Source organism: Desmodus rotundus, chromosome 2, assembly GCF_022682495.2.
Source record: "Desmodus rotundus isolate HL8 chromosome 2, HLdesRot8A.1, whole genome shotgun sequence".
NCBI lineage: Eukaryota > Metazoa > Chordata > Mammalia > Chiroptera > Phyllostomidae > Desmodus > Desmodus rotundus.
In genome coordinates, this window is record NC_071388.1 from 174,901,572 (window position 1) to 174,910,176 (window position 8,605).

At 37.5% G+C, this 8,605-nt stretch overlaps 1 protein-coding gene across 2 annotated transcripts in view; it reads right to left on the reverse strand.

Annotated features, from left to right (window-relative positions):
* TMEFF2 (transmembrane protein with EGF like and two follistatin like domains 2) overlaps nt 1-8,605 on the reverse strand; it is a 235,524-nt gene that overhangs the window by 152,019 nt on the left and 74,900 nt on the right. The gene's annotated exons all lie outside the window — the stretch shown is intronic.

The following is an 8,605-nucleotide window of genomic DNA, read 5'->3' on the forward strand; positions in this document are numbered from 1 at the left end:
ACCTACCACATATAAAGGCTCAGTAAATGTAATTTAACCCTAGGGCAACTGATCTAAAAAATTGTTAGAAGGAACTGGAGTGTTAAATAACAGCATGTGAGGGATATGTATATAAAACACGGAACACACAAATTGTTGAAGTTCATGTAGTAAGAAACTATTATCCCATAAAACATAAAAACAAAAGTAAAGCCTTCATTTTCTTGTCTTCTTGCTTTTAGTTAGCCATTTTGGAATGGTTAGTCCGGGAATTAAGGTCATGTTTATGGGCTTATAACCAGTATACAGAGCATGTATTCTCCTGTTAAAACCAGTTAGTGGTACCCTGGCAGGTGTGGCTCCGTGGATTGAGTGTCCGCCTGCAAACCTAAGGGTTGCCGGTTCAATTCCCAGTCAGGGCACATGTCTGGGTTGCAGGCCAGATCCCCATAGGGGGGGCTTGAGAGGCAACCACACATTGATGTTTTTCCCCTTCTCTATCTCCCTCCCTTTCCCTCTCTCTAAAAAATAAGTAAAATCTAAAAGAAAAAGTAATTAAAAAACCAGTTAGTGGCATCTATCTTACAGTTAATGGCAAAATCCTCATCATGGTGTTATGGAATCCACAGACCACATCCTGACCCCAACCGCATTTTCCACATTTTCCACATTTCCCTTGTTCTTCATTCCACTGCAGCTACACCAGCCTTCTTGCAGTCCTTCTGATAAGGCCTAGAATGCTCTGACCCCAGATATCTCCAGGACTCTCTCTCCCTCAACTGTTTAAAGTTTTTATTTTAATGTTACCTTTCCATAAGGCTGTTCTTTACTCTCCTACTGGAAATTGAAGCGTCCAGCTTACTCCTGAACTGAAGCTCATTGTTCTCTGTGAGTGTTCTGTGGTGTGAGAGTTAGCAGCAGTGCCTGCCTGAGGTTTCCCCAAACCCTGGCATCATTCCTGTACCGCAGCAATGAGAAGAGAGATATCTTCCTAGTGCAGAATTGGAGCTGGTTTCCCAGAAACTCAGAAATTGAATTTTATTCTTCTATTAGTCATATTTATTTCCCTATAACTCAATTTCTCATTGAATATGGCCTTTCTGGAGGTTATCTTTTCCTAAAACTCTGTTTTCTGATTGTTATTCCTGATCCCAAGGTATATCCTTTTTCTTACATCAGTATCCACAAGCAGGCACACCTGCTGCCCACGTTTTCTTCCCCCATGCCCATTTCCAGCCCCAACTGACCACTCACGAGTACGTTCACCAGCGACATGATTATTGCACACTCTCTCATACCCTGGTCCACTGAGGCTTGGATCTTGGCCAGCGTAGGGACCTCTGGGTTTTGGATTCACCTTCAGACATGTGTCCTAATTGTTCCTCAGAATAATTGGTCTTTGTCTTGTTTCCATTTCAGAACTGCAGCAATCTTCTAGTTCTATGAGGATTCAGATCTATCCTTTGTATTTTGCCTCGTCTTTTTACCAGTTATATATTAGCAAAACCCTAGTTCTGACTCAGTATGTAATCTTAATGATACTGAAGCCTTTAAGGAGGCAGGTAGGTCTGCCTTCAACTCTTCAAGAAAACACCTACTAGAGTGTCTTCTATATCATAAATTATTTTGCATGTTGAATCAGGCAATCAGTCTGTCCAGGGTTCTGTTGGTGAACATCAAATCAATGGTAGAGTCATAACAGAGAGAAGGAATAAGATAAATTCAAGCCTTTGTTTTATAAGCAGAGCTGCAGTAGCTTTGAGGTGAGAGCATGCTTGCTGTTTGAGGAAAGGGCTGAGAGGAAAACAAAAAGACAGTGGTAGGAGATAAAACCAGAGATGTAGCAGAGGTTAGGACATCACATTGCTGTGAAGTTCGTTATAAAACCTTTGGCTTTTACTCTGAATGAAATGGAAAGCTACTGGGAATTTCAAGTACAGTAACACATTCTGACTTTTATTTATAAATATCATTCTGGCTGCTCTATTGGAAAGAGACTGTAGGAAAGCAACAGCTAAAACAGGGAAAACAGTAAGAAACTACCTTATAATCAGAGAGAGAGAGGGAGGGAGGGAGAGGAAAGAGACAGAGGGAGAGAGAGGATGAGAATGATGGTGACTGGGGCCAGGGCGGTAGCAGTAGGTGTTTGTGAGTACGCTGGGTGTATTTCAGGGGTAGCTTTTCACCACATTTACTTATGAATAAGATGTGAAGTTTGAGAGGAAAGAAGTTCAGGGTTTTGGGCAAGACTCCAAAGATTTTGGCATGAACATCTGAAGAATGCTGTTAAACACAGAAATGGGGAGAATAATGTCAAATTTTTGGGAGATATCAAAGTAATTTCCAGTTAGGTTAGTTTTGAGTGAACACATAATCTATCTATACAAGATATTTTATCTTAATGTCTTATAGGTCAAATACTTATAGCCCTGCAAACTCATTATAGTGTATACTTTAGCCGAGTCTTTAATTCTTATTGCAATATAAAACCATTAAAATGGTAATAAGAAACAGAAAGTGGTTATTGGCAAACATTTTATTGCAAAAACCTGACAATTTTAAATCTCTTCTATTCATATTGTATTCATTGTGGATAATTTAACTGGATAAATTAAGATAATAATAAATTATTCAACTGTAAATGATTTAAAAGCAAACAGCACATTCATTTCATCATTTTTTTTTCTTAGAGCCTTTCATTAAAATGCAGTGATTCTGCAATTAATTGTCACAATTTTCTGGCCAATACATTCATTTCCTATCATAGTCAAAGAAAATTATTTGCATTTTAAAAATCTTACTCTACATGTAGTTTATTGAACATTTCAAGTCTTGACAGTTTAATTCTATATTTGTGCTTTTAAAGGCAGTTCTTTTCATCTTACCTGTCTTATTTCTTTAAGTTAGTTATAGGTAAAATTATAACCTTGACTGTTATCTCATGTTAACTCAAGACAAGAAAAATATATGAATATTGTGAAGAGATTTGACCTGGAAACTTTTCATTTATTGAAAAGGCCTCTTTTGGATGTTAGTACATGAATTATTACCAGAATCCTTTAAATATTCATATGAAGTCTAATTAATGTTTTAATGTCGAGCAACACACTCTTTTCATTTGACCTATTCCAAAATGACACCATTTTTTAAAACAAATTGTTTCATTGTTAACAAGATAGAAAGGCTGATTATATATGTATTTCATGAAGTGCTCCGAAAGTGAACATAAAGTTTAATGTTTCCGTGGGTCCTCCCCTTAAGTAGTGTAACTCATTCTACAATAAATAAAACCATTGACTGAACATATCTATCAAATAATTAACCTGTATTTTATGCAGCTATTTTGCAAATATTTTATGTAAAAATAATCTCAGCTACTCTTTTCAGAGCTCTTCCAGTTGGTAGGCAATGGGCAATGCACTCTATAGTCACGATCTCATCCAGCCCTCACAGCTGCCCTTCCAAGGAAGTACCCTCTTCGCATTGATCGTTTGCTTCCTGTATATGTCCCGACCTGGAATCGAACCTGCAACCTAGGATGTGCCCTGACCGGAGATCAAACCTGCAACCATTTTCAGTGCATGGGACGATGCTCCAACCAACAGAGCCACCTGGCCAGGGCTCATCTAATGTCTTTCAAGGAGAAAAGAATTGTGACATATCCCAATTTTGAGGAATACTTAAGAAAATGCATTTGGAGCCAGAAACAGGGTGGTTAAGGAAGTCACTCTTAGGCACTCTACAACACTACTATTGCCAATAAAGATTAACAAAAGAAACAAATGTCTGAAAGACAAGCTATTAAATGCATATGAATAGCTTTGACACTACATATGTCCTGAGTAGGACAATTCTATTTCTAGGAGTTTATCCCAGGAAACAAAGATGAGCATAAAGGTTAAATTACATGGATGGAAGTTAAAGTGGTTTAGATACAGTGAAAAATTAGTATTTAAAATGCCCATCAATAGGGGTTATATAGACAAGAAAAGAATGCCAGGCATTTGAAAAATGTTTGAGAACCATATTTTTGACACAGAAACAAAGTTAAGACAAAATTTTTAGGAAAACAGAAACTACAGAAAAGCATATGAACTGTGCTCCCTTTGGGAGGCTGAAAGTGTATCTTGGCATATCTGGGGTTTACCTTGGTGATGTAGGTAAAAGCAGTTGATTATTGTGGATTTGTCTCTCATTGTTTCATACAATAAACGTATGAATTGACAATAAAATCAAAAGGTTATCTTAAGAAAGTCACTATGTCATGTTTCTTTGTGTCCTGAAACACTAGCACAACTTAGCTTATATCATTTTCAAAAGAGTTCCTTGCTTTATTAATTTCTTATTAATTACTTTACTTAATAAAGAATAAATTATACTCTTTAAAAAATGATCTCTTAAAATCTACAGTTCAGAATGCATTCTATTTAATTCAAAATAATAATATTGTAAGTACTCCCCATCTACGTGGCACTTTTGGGGGGGTGGGTGTTTTGGGAAACCAAGATAAAGGATACGTAGCCCAGCTCACATGGAGCTCAGAGACAGAAGAAGAAGTAAGACACATAATACTCAACTACAATTCCAGACAAATGGAAGAAGTATGTCAAAAGTGGTAAAAAGTCTAATAGTAATAGAGAGGTGAAAATTATTTCCCATTCAGTGTCCAACAGACATTTAATAGAGATGATGGCCTTTGGCATTGAAATTGGATTTGAAGAATGGGTTGGACTTCTACAGGTAAAATCTAAGGGTTAGACATTTCCAGTGGTGGGAATTACACACACATGCACAAAAACATTTTGGAAAAAATAGAGCAGGGTAAATAGTAAGGTTTGCTCATTCATTGAGTATTTGATAAGCAGTAGTAAATGTTAGGCTGAAAAGGGAGTTGTAACAAGATCCAAACTTTCTGGGAAAAAGAACAACTAAGGTGTTTGGACTTTATTTATTTATTGGGAAGCTATCAAAAGCTTTTGAGTAGAGAAATGACATTATCTATGTTAAAGTATAAATTATTTAAACCCTTAAGACCAACAATAAATACACTTAGGTTGAGGGACCGTTAATTCATATATAGACGCATATGCATATCAACTGGAGGATAGGTTTATTGATTTGAGAGACAGAGGGAGAAAGAGAAAGAGAAAGAGATGTGAGAGAGACACATCAGTCGGTTGTATCCCATACGTGACTTAACCCAGGATCGAACCCTCAACCTGGGTATGTGTCCTGACTTGGGATGGAACCCTCAACCTTTTGGTGTATGGGATGATGCTCCAACCAATGAGTCACCCAGCCAGGGCCTGAATATTGTTCTTTATTTCAACTAGAACACATAGGAAATTCTCTTTTCTCTTTTACTAGCAACTTTTTAAAAATGATTCTTAAATGTATTTAAATCAATGTTTTAAATCTTAACATAAATATTAATGTAAATACTTATGCTAGATACAACCAATTGTGGGAAATTAAAACTGTAACTATGAAAAGGCAGCTTTTCTAAAGCAGAAGTACCCAATTTATGTGTGTGTATACACACACACATATATGCTGATAAAACAGTCTATCAAAACAAGGATCAAGATTTTTTGTGTACTTGGAAAATGTGCATTTTCCACAAAATATTGGTTCTATGTTTATAAAACCCTGAAGTCTATTAATGTCCCAAATTCAACAATTCAAGTGACTTCTTATGTCAATATAAATGCGTGTGCTGCGGTAAGCCTGCTAAGACTTCACGTTTCTCCACCACAATGAAACTGAGTCAATGTGTCAGCAGTGTTGCAGAGTCCAAGACTCCCAGGCAACAGGGGAGAAAAAGAGATCATCTTGTTCCTCTTCCCATCTTCTGCTTGACTTATATCTCCCTCTCTAATTCTCCACAAAAGATAGGAACCACGTGACTTCTTTTTAAAAAAAATTAAAACATAATTTCTGTTAAATAATGTTATTATGAGTATCTGTTATAAACTAAGTTCATGGTTTTTGTTTTTCTGAAGTTGAGGAAAATAGAAGCAAATAGTTAGCCAGTCATCCAATATATGTGATAAATTATCTTAGCTAGTTCAAACAGGTCAATCTTTTAAATTGATTTTCCTAGCAGGCGATTAACTGCTCATTTCCACCAATAAGTTACTACTAATCTAACCAGCAAGCTCAAAAAGAGTACTTTTGGTCATATGGAGCTTAAATACAACAACCACAACAACAAAATGGCTAAACCAGAGCAATGTTTTGATTAGAAGAACAATTTGAATTACATGTCATACTCACATGGGTTGTTAGCATAATCCACCCCTATTAAGGACTGGCCTTTATTTAAACATAGAACTAATTTTTTTTGTAATATAAATGAATGCTAGCATTCTCTAGACTAAAAGATTTTTTCAGAACATTGTGTTACAGCTTATAACTTTTATTTTTAAATTCTTTAGTAATTTTTGTTAATCCAATGCAACAAATTCTTAACATTAATACTAAATTATTAAGCATTAAACTAATGTCATCCTTGAACAGATATCAATGAAAAGAATTCTTGGACATTGTAGGTGGGGATGTAAAATGGTATAGCTGCTGTGAAATATAGTTTGGCGTTTCCTCAAAAAGTTAACCAAAAGTGTTATGTGAGCTGATGATTCCACTCTTTGGCATAGTCTGGAAAGAACTGAAAACAGGGACTTCAACAGATACTTTTTGCTCATGTTCACCGCAGCATTATTCTCAGAAGTCAAAAGGCAGAAACATTCCTAGTGTTCATCAACTGATGAACGAACACAACGTGACATACACATACAGATGGGATATTATTCAGCTACACGAAAGCAGTGAGGTTCTGATACATGCTGCGACGTGATGAACCCTGGAAAACATCACGCCACGGGATGTAGGCCAGACATAAGAAGTTGGATACTATATGGTTTCAGTTATATGAACTATCTAGATTAGGCAAGTTCAGAGACAGAAAGTAGGGTTTACCAACGGGAAGTTGTTATTAAAGAGCAGAGTTTCTGTTTAATGTGAAGAAGATGGTTTGGAAATAGGGAGGTGGTGGTGGTGTTGTACAATATTGTGAATGTAATGAATTCTGCTAAACAGTACACTTAATACGAGGCTCCGTGCACTATATTCTTATCCAGGGATCCTAGATTGTGCTTTTAAAAAATTCAATAGAGCCGTATCAGTTGATGTACATACAATCTACTACACAGGCTGAATTCTTAAAATCCTTTTCTGCTATATTGTTACATTGCTGGTTGCCACTTGGTATCTATTTCCCATCCCTTTAAGGCATTTTTTTTCTTTAGTACATTAATCCTCATGGCATCTATTTCTAAACACTTCCAGGGCATATTACATTGCTAACCAATAATAAATGGTTGATTTTTGAGGATTGCTCTTAACTAATGGACATTTTCTTAGTAATATCTCTATTACAGATGAGGAAGAAGGGAAGAGGTGGATGGCTTCAAGGCAGACTTTGAGTGCCAGTGCCAGGCCCGTGCGACCTGAGCCAGACTGCATATGGTGGGAGGTCTCAGGGAGGGAAAAATGCCATCATGGCTTCTAGGTTTCTGGCTTGCAAAATAGAACTGAAATAGAAAACTCTGGAAAACCAGATCGTGATGTGTGCAATATGCACGCTCTGTGGGAAGATAATTAATTTGGTTTTGGACATATTAAATTGTAGGTGCTTTCAAAGCTTTTTGTGTTTTACCCAATGGCCATGTTGTGGTGTGGGCCGCTGCATTTCCAAGTTCAAACCTCAGAGAATTCTGTACTAGAAACATAAAAAGCTATTAGCATATAAGTCATGTTAAACTCATAGGTATGGGTGATATGACTTAAAGGGAAATTTTAGAATAAGAAACAGAGATGAAAAGGAAAGAGAGAGAACAGAATCTGTGACTGCCCACTAAGGAATGCTAATACTTCATGCTTAAATGAGGAAGATGAACCAGCGAGAGAGACAGAGCAGTTGCTGTCAGAGCTGCAACAAGAAATTAGGCCAGGCAAGTTATGGATACTGAAGAAACAGAGGGTTTTCAAAGACTAAGAGATCAATGAACTTGCCTTCTTCTAAGCAGTCAAATTGAGGATTAAAAATTGTCCACTGGATTTCAAGACTGAGATATCATTGTTAACTCTATAGAAGGCTATTAATGTGGCAAGATGCGGTAGGAATCCAAAGAAAAAGGCAACAGGGACATACGGGGAGAAACTGAATTATCTGGCATCCGGGCAGCTTTCTCCTGGACAGAAGTTCTGGCAGAGGCCATTGTTCCTTCGATGAGCCTTCCCCCAACAGAGCCAGATGGCAGAAGCTATAGCTGAGACTCCATCAACATGGCTCACACTGTTTCCCCATCCTGGCGACTCCCTGAGGCCCTCCCCCACCCAGATTTCAGGCCCACCAAAGCTGTTTCCAGTGAATGCTCCATACGAATGGCCTAGTTTGGCTCATGTTTCAGATTTTCCTACAATCTCTCAAAGAGGCAGTATCTGGTGTCAGCATGCCCTGTACCTCTCGCTAAGTAGCCCCAGCCCTGGCACTAGCAGCAGCCAACCTTGGTTCACAGGTCAGCCTCTCCTGGGCACCTCCAAGCCCAGCACAAGTAGCAGCCAT